The sequence below is a fragment of the Equus asinus genome, chromosome 1 (genome assembly GCF_041296235.1).
Source record: "Equus asinus isolate D_3611 breed Donkey chromosome 1, EquAss-T2T_v2, whole genome shotgun sequence".
In the NCBI taxonomy this organism is placed as follows: domain Eukaryota; kingdom Metazoa; phylum Chordata; class Mammalia; order Perissodactyla; family Equidae; genus Equus; species Equus asinus.
In genome coordinates this window covers 91,748,411-91,761,162 of record NC_091790.1, presented here as the reverse complement: position 1 = coordinate 91,761,162, position 12,752 = coordinate 91,748,411, and the positions used below count along the sequence as shown (strand labels likewise).

Genomic DNA, 12,752 nt, shown 5'->3' with positions numbered 1-12,752 from the left:
GAACTGCATTGAAATTTTATATTAGTGAAGAAAAAATACATCTTTACAATATTGGGTCTTCTCATCCAAGATCACGACGCTTCTCATTAAATAACCTTTCTTGAATCTATGTATGTCCAGTTTCATAGTTTTCTTCTAACTTATCTTCTTCCTAGATATTTGTGGCAAAGAATACCGATGCTCACCATTATCCATATTTTTCCTCATCTTCGTGGTCGCAGAGTAAAGTATATTTCCCAATCCCTTATGTAAAGTGGGACCGTGAAACTGGATTCTGGTCAGTAGAATGTGAATGAAAGTAATCCACAGTCTTCCACTCTCCTTCTGTTGTCTCCTGGATGGAGGCAGAAGATCCCATGGAAGACTCCAAGGCCCTTGAAGATGGCAAAACTCCTAGAGGGAAGGAATTTGGACCACCATGAACCATTATGAGGAAGACTGTCTGACAGAACTCATTTGCATTATGATGGGAGAGAGAAAACTTTCAGTTGTTCAACAACTGAGATACTATTTTTTTGTTATAACAGTTATTCTCTGATTAATCAGTATTCTATATTTCTATCCCTACTGTGAATGAGTTCTTGTTTTGTTTTATATTTCCTAGTTGATTATCTTATACATAGAAAAACTATTGATGTTCTTCATTTATAGACAGTTTAATCTTGTAAATTTACTCATTTCTATTATTAGTATGGTTTTTCACCTGATTCTCTTGTGATTGCCATTTGGATATGAGCCAAATAATGTGATTTGTCTGTTCTTTTTGGAATAACACATATTTCTGTTTCTCAATTTATGGAATTCCAGAAATTCTACAATAATTATAAAATAATGGAAGAGATGAAGACTGTCTTTGACTTGTTCTTGACTCTGTTGAAAGTGTCATGATGTTTCCCACTATTAAATATGTTATCTTAAAAGAGACATATATTCTTTACCATGACAATTTTGTACCAATTTTTTTCAAGAATGGGTATTGAATATGAGAAAATTATGCACATTGTTTTCTTTTGATCTAATAATAAACTGTATTCATTGGTTTTCTAATATTAAACTATTCTCCTATCCCTAGTTGGTCATAGTAATTCCATTCTTGGAAAACAATGCTGTCTTCAGTTTACTAGTTAAGGAATTTATGCATCTATATTTTAGTTAAAATTTGCAGCTTCACTTCTGGGTTGCATATATTAAGTTTTACTGTCAATATTATTTTGAGTTTCATTGAATTTCAGAATTTCCCATCTGTAATCTAGTTTGGAGTCACCTTGTTTCCTTCTTGTGGCCCACGGATAGTAAATAGTTGGATATTTTGAAGTAACATAAATAAAGGTGAACAGATTCTTCTCCTTTCTGCATAAGAATTTGACCTTCCCTGGAGGCATGATAAAGGTAGAATGCCAACTAGTTCCTAGGTAACACTGCTTATGTTAAAACTTAGTTATTGAGATGCATCTGGACTAGAAGAATTAGAAATACTTAGGAAATCATCTATTTAGTTGAGTATTCCTAGTCACTACCACTGGGAGTAGTGATTCTTGTAAGTGGGTATCTCTCTCACATACCCTAGAAGTATGCCTATGCAAATATTACAAAAGATTTTGGCTCCTGTGCACGATGAGGTTTTCAAGCCACAGGCTCACTCAGCTCAACCAATGAGTGTCTCATCTCTTTGCACCTGACAACAAAAACATACTTACCAGGTGACTTTGTGGGCTATCGCAAGGAATACCACAGAAGAGAAACAGTCATTGCCATACTGATGGAATGCTGTTTCCTGTCCTATACCTTTCGAAGTGATTATATTGCCAGGAGTGGCCTATGGTAATCTTGTGAGTCTGAATGTTTAACTGAGCTTCAGAAGACCCTTTGATGTTCAAAGACTATCATGAACACAATGCCCTTCTTCACCAGGATCTTAATGTAGCTCACTACTGGAATAATTACAGATCACGTTGATGATTTTAGTTTGGTAAGTACAGCACTTAGATGTCTTAGAGCATGAGTCTGCTTGCTGCCTCCTTCCATGCTGTCAGTATACGGTGGAAGCTGATCTTTGTGTTGGTTAATAGTTGCTCCAACTCACATTTCTGCTTCTCGTGGGAAGGCTTTCACTTACTCCTGTCTGGAGTTCCTGTCGTAGCTGCCTTCAGAAATGCCCATCACTCCACACTGACAAGAAATTAACCATAGTTACTGTCAAGTCTTTATTTGATAAGCTTAATGTCTGAATCACTTGTGGTTTTATTTTTATTGTCTGACATACCTCTTGGTTGTCAGTCATTTGATCTTGTTTCCAGACACACCTGGTGATTTCGTTTGAATGTCTGAGTTTTTAATTTAAATAACTATATTTTTGCATTTATAGAAATTCTATTGAGTATTTTTCAAATCTGTGTTTTTTATGTTGTTTCTTTCTTTGATTATGTCTATTCCTTCTTTTACATTTACAATTATTTAAAAATAATTTATATATTTTATTTTTTTTTTTTTAGATTGGCACCTGAGCTAACAACTGCTGCCAATCTTCTTTTTTCTTTCTGCTTTTTCTTCCCAAATCCCCCCAGTACATAGTTGTATATTTTAGTTGTGGGTCCTGCTAGCTGTGGCACGTGTGACGCTGCCTCAACCAGCCTGATGAGTGGTGCCATGTCTGCGCCCAGGATCTGAACCAGTGAAACCCTGGGCCAATGAAGCAGAGTGCGCGAGCTTAACCACTCGGCCACGGGGTCTGCTCCCAATAATTTATATTTTAAAATAAACTAATTAATATCACACTTAGTTGATTGTTCAGATTGTCTTTTATTTGAAGTTCTTTAAGTACCATATTTTGGATTGTTTGTTAACACTCCTTTAAAATGGATAATTTCTTTGTGTGGTTTATTAATTATGATATGCTAAGTTGTACCATGGAAACAAATAATGTCCAAATTTAAATGTTTTAAAAACTCATATCCATTAAGATGCAGATGTGCTCCATATGAGGGCTCAAGATTGCATCTTCATTACCAACATATGCTTCCACAATCAATCACCATGGCAGAACAAGAGAATTAGAAAGAATAGCATACAAGTTCTTAAATCCTCCCAGCAAGAAATGACACATGCAATTTCCACTCACATTTCATCAGCCAAATCAAGTCACATGGCATTCAAGGAGATGGAGAAATGCATTAATACTGAGTACCTAAATGAGGAAAACCCAGAAATGTTGGTGAGCAGCCTTAGGAACTACCACCTATGATGTCTAATGTTTTAGTGTGAGGTCAAGTTTTGAGAACTGTTTTCATTGTGGACACACTCTACCCAATATATCTGAGGTGTCCTTACAGAGAAGATTTGTGTTAATTTCTGCCTGATGCCCCAAGGATTTTTATGGATATAACCAGTTTTTGTGTTAATTTTTCAGCTTTGGTTTCCTCTACTCACTAATTATTGACTCCATGCCCCTTGGTTGATCAGGTTTAGAGCGTCAATATTTCACTGGACTGTTTGCCTGGAAATTTTAGACCTATCACATGAAAGATGCAGCAGTCTCATTTTCCACCTCCACCTTTCCTATCTGTGTACATATTCAAACCCCAGCCTCTAGACTTTAAAGCGTATATCCTGTCTGATGTCTTCATAAGCCACTGTAGCATCACTTTGCACACTTAGCATGCTTTAAATGAATATCCTTTTTATGTCACTTGATAGTTCCTGGATACTTTCAAAAATTTATTAAAATATAGTTCACATTTTGCCTGTTATTTAATCTGCCATGTTCCCAGAAATGCAAGCGCTGTGTACTTGTTTAATTGTAAATCTTCTCTACAACACTGTAAGTATCACAAAGACAGGAACCTTGTCAATTTATGGACTCTATCTCCATCTTGTTTCCCGGGGCTCAGTAAATGTTTGACAACTGAGAAATAAATAAGTATTACCACTCTAGAGTAGTGGACAGTGTTAATGAAAGCAGCCATTCAGTTTTTCTATTCCTGTACAAGTATGACTCTCACCCTATTAACAAATATAATCTATTTTTCCTCCCTTGAATCTAGGCTGGTCCTGTGACTTGCCTTGTCCAATAGCAATCAGTGGAAGTGATGGACTTCCAAGGACTTTCAAGTCTATGCCTGAAGAGGATTGCAACTTTTACTCTTATCTTGAAGCTCAGCCATTTGGATGTAAGAAAGTCCAGACTACAGTACTAAATAATTGAGACCACAAGGAGAGAAGCCTTGTAGAAAGAGAAGACACCTTGGATTCCAGCCCGCACCAAGCTTTCAGCTGAATGCATATACATGAGACCTTAAACAAGATCAGCAGGATAATCGTCCAACTGAGTCTAGCCAACCCAAGAAACTGTGAGAAATAATAAATTGTTGCTGTTTAGGTGATCAAATTTGGGGATGGCTTATTACATAACAATAAATAATTGAGACACAGCTAAAAATCAGTAACTGAATATGCCATTGAAAGAGACAATGGAGAACTGGACTCATCTAAAAATTATAATTTTTAAGGAAAAATTCCAGAAAGCAAATTACTGTCTTTAAGATGACATGACTAAAAGAAAAAATTTTAATTGAATTAAGAAATTTTGACAGTTTTAAAAATTGCTTCTAAAACTCAGATATATTGGTATTTGGAGACTGGTCTCTTGGTTTGAAAGGTGAGCACTTAATTATTTTGACTTTGCCAACTGGTTTCAGAAAAGATTTGCTGAATTTGAGGTTAGTTTTATTACATGTACACCACCTCTCAGTTCTATACAGTGGAAGTAGAAGAATATAACCTATAGATTTCTGGCTGAGGAAACTTATCAAAGGCTTTCTTTCCACATTCAAATGAGTTCAGCTCTTTAGTGAAATCTAGCATTTTAAAATAAATGATACCATTCCAGAACTGATGTCAAACAAAGGCATCAGCAATAATCACCGTGAAGATTCTAACTTTTCATGCTTTTGGCATTTCATAACTTCTGACTGTAAGTGTTAGAGAAAATGGAAATTCAAAATTGTTAACTTATTACAAACATGAAATAATACATTTTGTATTATAGCACAGTAATTTTTATTTTATGAAGGTCCAGATAAGGGCAATAAAGCCATTTCCATGCATTGCAAAAGAACTGTCCAAAAGATGTGCCAGGTGTGGAAGAGAGCAACTTAGACAGAGGCTCGGCCTGAACATACAGCATGTCTCAGCTCTGCTCTTGGTGACTGCTGTATTTCTGCAAAGGTTGTAAAAAACAAGGAACTTTTTCTCTAACCTTAACATTCTTTATTTGATCTTGTGGAAATAGACTACATTTATCATCTGTATCATTTATGTTGGTGATTGCTTAAGCATGAAATAAGAGAAAAGAGGAGGAAATAGGGCTTCTACTCACTGTTAAGCACATGTTAATGATGTCCCTACATTCTGTGTGAACTTGTTTGCATAAAACTTTTAGTATTAAAATAGCTCTTCCAACAGTTCTTCTGACATTATTCTTTTATAAATCATCACCTAGGTAATTATAGCCTATTGATGAAAGAAATCTATTGATACTCTACTTCCTTTTTATCTAGTAAAGGTCACAATAAGTGAACCTGGTTATTAAGTAAATAGCAAATAAATGCTGTAATAAACGTCTTCATCTGCACATACTACAGAGGGGAGAAATAAAACTCTAAATATAGATTTAAAATGAGTTTAAGATAAATGTAAAAATATTGTAGCATCTTGAGAAAACATGACATAAATTAAATTCAGATGGCTCTTAAGCGATGGGTTTCAAAGTGTGGACAATTTTTCATTACTACTGAAAACTTTTACTATTAGTCCAATAGTACGCTGACACTTTTCTACTGGTTTGAATAGTAGACATGGAAGCTATATCTATGTAACACTAAATAACTGGAAGAACAATGAAGGATAGTACAAATGTTCTTTCCTTTATCCAGATAGTGTCACGGTACTGGATGCTCCTTTTCTCTCTGACTTAAAAACATTCCAATTCCCCACTACTCTATCATTGGACTTTTCTTCTCTTGCTACACCCAAAAAACTTTTTTTCTTGACTTAATTATTAACCGAGAACCTGGCAGCTATACACTGTATGTGCGTGTGTATGCATGCGTGTGCACACGTGCACATACACACACAGCAATTCTGAAGCTCAAACTCAATTAAAGTTACACTACCAAATCATGAAAAGAAGCAATGTATTTTCCTTTAAAACAAAACTATATTCAGTAAATAGAAGCATGCAACCCACAAGAGTAGGCAAAGAACTATGCAACTTTTCTTCTAGAGCAGTTTGTGCTGTTTCCTCCAAAGGCAATGAAATGGTCTGCAGATATTGGTTGAGCTCTCCCTAGGTGGTTCCCTGGTGTGGGTCAAGAAGTGCTGGCCTCTGTCTGGTAGGGAGCCTCATTCCACCCCCTTCCTCCCACCAGGTCAGATCTCCTCCCTCCATGGCCCCCATCCAACTCCTCTAGGATTTACCTGCTGCTTCCCAAATCCGAGGCCAGGTGAAGATGTATAGTGATCTTCCTCTATGTTCCTACTCTCCCTCTGGTTTGATTGTAATGTCATATACTCTGTGCCTGCCTTTCCTCAAGATTTACCTTTGATTCTCAAAAAGCCTATTTTATAAGTTAAAAAAAACCCAACAAACTTGAACTTTGACTTTGTATAGCTCTTTTTAGTCTCTTCATATTAATTCCTTCTCCTACAGAGAATGTGCTGTCTCTGACTAGGACAAAAGTAACTTTCAAGTGATCAGGTATAGAAAGCATAGTGATGAATATTTCTAGATATTTTCTTGTTATAATACTTCCCTCGAAGCAAAGTGCTAAATCCAGGAAACTTTGAACATCAAAACACTTATAAATCCTTTAAGACACCTACCGTACCTCTAGTCTCTGCTTTCCAAAATTTAATGCACCTTAAAAGGTTCATCCCCAATACAATGTTCTCAATGGAATCTCTCTCATTCCCACCACATATACACAAATAACCACAAAAATTTTATTATTAATACTCTAATAAATGCCTCTAACTGCAAGAGTCAATGGGCTCTTGATAAGATTACTCCTTCTCCATCCTCTATCCTTGCTCCTCAAAGTAGCATTAATGTCTTCTGCAATCTGTTAGAAATGCAAAATCTCCTCATCCCACACTTCCTGAATCAGAATCTGCATTTTAGCAAGATCCTCAGGTGATTCATCTTATACGAAAGTTTGAAAAGCTCTGCTCTGTAGCGCCCCCCCCGCCCCCCACCCAGAAGAGTGAAGAGAAGTCTCAGAACTCTGCCTGCTCTTTGCAAAACCCCTCCTCCTTCCCTATCCAATTCCTATTGCCTTGCCACCTCTCTCTAGAAAATAAGGGCAAAACTCATCAAGCTCTTTATCCCTACTTACTTCCAAAGACCAAAACTCTCTGACCATCCCTTAAAAACTGCTCTCTAATCACCATGAGGTTCTGTCTGTATTTCTCTTTTTCTGATTCCATCTCTCACCCTTCCTTAACTCTGAAACGCTTACATTCTGACATCTGGAATCCATGGTCAGTTATCAGCAAATCCCCAACATTTTCTTATCTCACAATATTTCCTTCAACCTTACGCTGTTCCAACACTATTTAGCCTGCAGCCCTGTCCATGGCCGATTTCTTTCCTTCTCCCATCCCACTCTTAACACTGGGACTGGAGATGGGGTAGGTATACTCCTGTTCCTCCATGCAGCTTTGAGATCAATCATCTCAAAATTCCACTCTTCAGCTTTCAAACTCATACCATCAATCAGTCCCACTCACTGCCCTTCTTAACAGTATCATCTACAAACTCTTGAGCCATTCTTCCCTCCCACCTCATTCCTGGAAGATTTTAGTTCCAGGCTTGCTGTCACTCTCTCCACTCCAATTTCTGCTGTAATTCTTAGTGATCTTAATACTCACAAAGGTAATCTTTCCAACATATTTACTGCCCAGTTGCTTGACTTTCTCATCTCCAAGGATCTGAGTCTTCACTCTACCTTTCTTACTGATTCCCATGGTCTTTCCAATGTTATAACTGGCCATTATGAATAACTACAACTCTGAGAATTTGAATTCAAGCAAATTACTATTCAATCACAAACTCCTATCTTTCTAGTTCATTCCCTTTAGCACCTCAATTTCAACAAACTTTCAACCACTGGGACACACAATCCTTTGCCCCTCACCTAGCTCTTCTATTTCTTACCCAGCTTAAATTTCCACGGTACATTACTACGTCACTCTCTGACATGCACCTTCGACTCATCTATTTTTTCCTTCATCTCTGCACTTGGAAAAACTTGAATTTTATACTCACTCTTTCCTTTTATTAGAAAGGATGAGCCACTGGCACTGCTTGGGCAGTAGATACCATCTCTTCTCACTCCTGTATTATAATTTTTTTCCCTTCTCTCCTGGACCATTCCTATCACCATAAAAACATTCTTGTTTCTCTCATCTTAAACAAACCCTCTCTTGACCCTACCACCATTACAACCACCACCCTTCACCGAAGTCTCAAAAGAGTAGTTGTCTGCAGTTTTCTTATATTCCTAGCCCCTCAGTGTTTTTGAACCCACTCTATTCAGGCTTTTATCCCAACATTACACTAAAACTACTCTTATCAAGGTCACAAATACTCCCCACATTGCTAAATTTGTCCAATCTTGGTCTTTATCTTATTTAACCTCCCATCAGAATTTGACTCAGTTGATCACTTACCCCTTGAGCACTTTTCTTCACTTGGTCCCACAACTCCACAATGCCCAAGTTTTCTTCCTATCTCACTGGATTTTCCTTTTCTGATTTCTTGGAACATTGCAGTTCCCCTGGACTCTATTGGTGGACTTTTCTTCTCTTGTCGCACTCACTACTTTGATGATCTAATCCCTCCCAAGGCTTCAAAAACATCTTTACCCTGATGATTTCCAAATTTACATATGTCTAGCCTGAGCATCTCCTGGAAACATCAGACTAGTATATCCAACTGCCTACTCTGTATCTATACTTGACTCTCTAATAAGCATCTCAAACTAACATGCCCAAAACCAAACTCCTGATTATCCTACAAAATCTACTCCTATCCTAATCATCCTCATTTTATTAACTACAACCTCAGAGGCCTACATTCATCTGTGAGCGATTCTCCAGGATTTGTAATCGTCACAAAGGAGATATATTTTGACGTCTATTTGATCTTCAGGTCCTTTAGGATTGAAATACAAAGTAAAATAGATTTGTTTTTTTAAGTCGGCAGGGCATGACTTTCAGTTAGAATTAATTCCTCATAGACAGGAAAAATAGATAATGCATTGGTGGCTGCCTTAAAAATGAACCTGAATTTCAAAGATTTTTATTTTACTGACCTCCACCACCCTCTACATGTTTACCTGAGCTGAGCATTTAATAAACTCAGTGTGATAATTGTACAGTCATAAGTACTTTAGAGGTGCCCCTATTTAGATGTGGCCGTCCATGTTATTGAGTAGTTACGTGAGAGTCATACCTACCCAGTCACACATTTTATCTACTACAGAAGTCATAGTACAACTTGTACTGTATTGCAATACAACCTCCAGCTCTGGGTTTCAGCTGGAAGGATGAGCTGTGTGGGCTGGGCAGTGTTTCTCAATCTTGACCAATGTTAATACCATATAAGAGCATTGTCAAAAAGAACAGAATCCCAGGCCCAATACCTACAGATTCTGATTTAGTAGATGAAAGCTGGGGCCCCAGAATTCATATTTCTGACAAATACTAGGGTGAGTCTGGGAAAATTTGGAAAGAAGTGATATGTGAAGATGAGACTGGAGAACCCTCTATGACTCCAACAATATTAATAATAACAATAAACAGACACAAAAGGTACAAATGTTAAGCGAAATTGTCAATATATTCAGAGATATTACCATTAAGAATTATGTCCTATCATTAAGAATACCCAAAGATACCATAAAAAAATGAAAATGTCTGCCACAGACAGAAGATATGCACGACACAATACCGGAGGATATGGAGCAGGAAAGTCTCTTGTCCATCTGGTGGGGGTAGGAGTCGGCACAATGTCTTCAGAAAATGACAGGCATTACTAAAGTTAAGCACGGACACACTTTAAGTCTCTAATTTTACTCATACTTAAGTATGAGACCAACAGAAACACTTGTACAGGTACACTGGAGGACTTGTACAACCACGTTCTTAGCAGTGTTATTCATAACAGCAAAAAAAACCTAGAAACAACCCAAATATCCATCAATAGTAAAAGGAGCAAGCAAGCTGTGGAATAATTTTACAATGGAATATTACACAGCAGTGAAAATGAATGGACTACAGCTATGTGTCAAGATTTACAAATCTCAAAAATTCCATTTTCAGTGAAATAGGCAAGTCACAGAAAAATACAAACAGCATGCTTCCATTTATATGAAGCTCAAAAACAAGCAAAATAATATATTGTTTATGCACTCATATATATAGTGTACAACCTAAACGGAACACCCAAGTGGGATGGTGTGATGACAGTGGAGGGATAAGAATTGAGGGTATATTTTGAAGACTACAATATCTACATTATTTATTTCAGAGTTATTCTGAGGATCAACAGAGAGGGAATAATTTTAAAACTATAAAACCTTATATATAAGTATCATTAATCCTATAAAGCACATGCTCCAATCTCTACTAGTCAGTCAACATTTGTGATACTATTCATTTAGAAATTCAACAAGTGTTTGGTGGAGGAGAATGCAAATATATTTTTATTAAATCGTAATTAGTGAATTGTCTGATGTTCTATTTTCATGGGCTTTACTAAGTCACGGAAGAAAGACTGCAGGAGTCTTTTCTAGGTGTCTTATTAAAAACCTACAAAATAGTGCTACAAGCAAGGTTGATTAAAAAAAACAAGGTCTAGTGGGAGCTCAAAAATTGTGCGGGAGATCTGCACATACACGACTATAAGAGTGGTTATGCAGTGAGCAAGGTTAGAAGTAGAATAAGCCTTGGCAAATGAGACAACTGAATCCAAGGAATCTGGAAACAAACCCAGAAGAGACTTCTTCTAGAGCACAAAATTATGACCAGTGTGTACTTAAGAGGTAGAACTCAGCTCATTTTAAGCAGGAGCCTTCTGACATAAAGTGCTCACTTAAAACACAAAACACCATGGTGCCTCCTGCACTCAGATTAAATACCTCTCCCTCCAGGCAGAACTTTCCTAACAAATGGGAGACAAATGTCCCAAGAGGAGCAGATTTTGGAGTAAAGCATTGCTTTCCAGCAGTAACAAAGCAAGTGGAATAGGAACCAGGCTTTGTTTCCTACCCTTTCCCATCAAGACTCTGTCATCCTGTCTGTATCATTACTATCTCCCTCCCTGAAGTGTCGTTCTGTTGATTTTTTTTGTTATTAGAGTAGATTTTAGTCTAGTGGACCAGGTGGCCAAGCCCTTGCTTAAAAGAAAGTATAGGGGTTCATGGAAATTGCAGAACTGCTATAAAAAGGGCATTAGTATTTTTTGTTATAGGCATTTAGACAACAGAAAAGTAATAATAACTTTAAAACCTTGCTGCTTCAAGTGTGGTCCATATATCAGCGGCCATCGGCAGGGAGACAGACATGCAAATTCTCAGGCCCACCCAGACCTCCTGAATCAGAATCTCTGGGGGTAGGACTCAAGGACCCACGTTTTAAGGAACTCCCGCAGATGATTCTTATACTTGCTGAAGTTTAACAAGCACTGTTTTACGACACAAATACATTAGCTCTTAGATAGGGAGTATGGTTAATAAGAAAAATCTATTTTTTCCCATTTAAGAACTCAGTTGTTGAGTGTGAAGGTTATTCTGCTATCACCACAGTTGTTGGTCAGCCATCATTTTACATGTATAAATGCAAAATATTTGAAGAATACCTTACCTACCTGTGTGTCAAGTATCAGTAATTCAGTAAAATAAAAAATGAGCAGCCCAAATGTGCGCTATAAAGAGGGATTCATAATTATCTTCCACCAAGAAAATATTAATGCTCAGAATCATTTTATCCTTACAAGAAAATATACACTTTGCCAGAAGCAAAGCCAAGTCTACATTTTAGAATAATTTCTACAAGTACTTTATACATGCATATATATGCACGTGTGTACAAGTGTGTATACGTACATGTTTGTATATACATATACACATACACATATGCACAAATTTCAGCCTATAAGGAGCTAAATATCTGTAAAATTTGGCTATATGGTCTGCTTAAGATTCGAGATGGCCAAAACCATATTTCTATTTCCTCGAAGACACTAAGTCATGCAAGACTGGAAAGCTATCAGCATTTCAAAAATAGGCAGAAAATGTTACCATCACTATGAAAATAGACTTTGCTCTCTGCACCATGGATCCCAAAACCAAGGAATATTGCCAACCATACCGTTTAGACACCTGCCTACCTTACTCACTAAGAATCAGAGGGCATTTACCAAATGTATGCTAAGTAATTTTCAGAAATATACTAGAACTTGGGAAATAAAGTTCAATAACTAAACTCTCAATGAACAGATTAATAAAATAGTTTTATTAAGGAGAATAAATTGACTCACTTGGCTATTACTACTTTTTTAAAAGGGGTAAGATGATAAGGCCCCTTTTTATCTCACATTAAATTACCAGTTAATTCTTTACAAAATTCAGAACTCCACTGTTCATGACAGTGGGACTAATCAGTTCATCTGAAGAAGACCTCTCACCTTGAAG

At 37.0% G+C, this 12,752-nt stretch overlaps 1 long non-coding RNA gene across 1 annotated transcript; it reads right to left on the bottom strand.

The window, feature by feature from the left end:
• Positions 1–254: 254 nt before the first annotated feature.
• On the bottom strand, positions 255–3,256 carry LOC139041834 (uncharacterized). The gene is made up of 3 exons (XR_011497830.1): positions 3,119–3,256; positions 2,084–2,169; positions 255–393 (listed from the first exon to the last, which is right to left on the bottom strand). It is a non-coding gene; the product is annotated as an uncharacterized lncRNA (long non-coding RNA).
• Between the last annotated feature and the right edge of the window lie 9,496 nt (positions 3,257–12,752).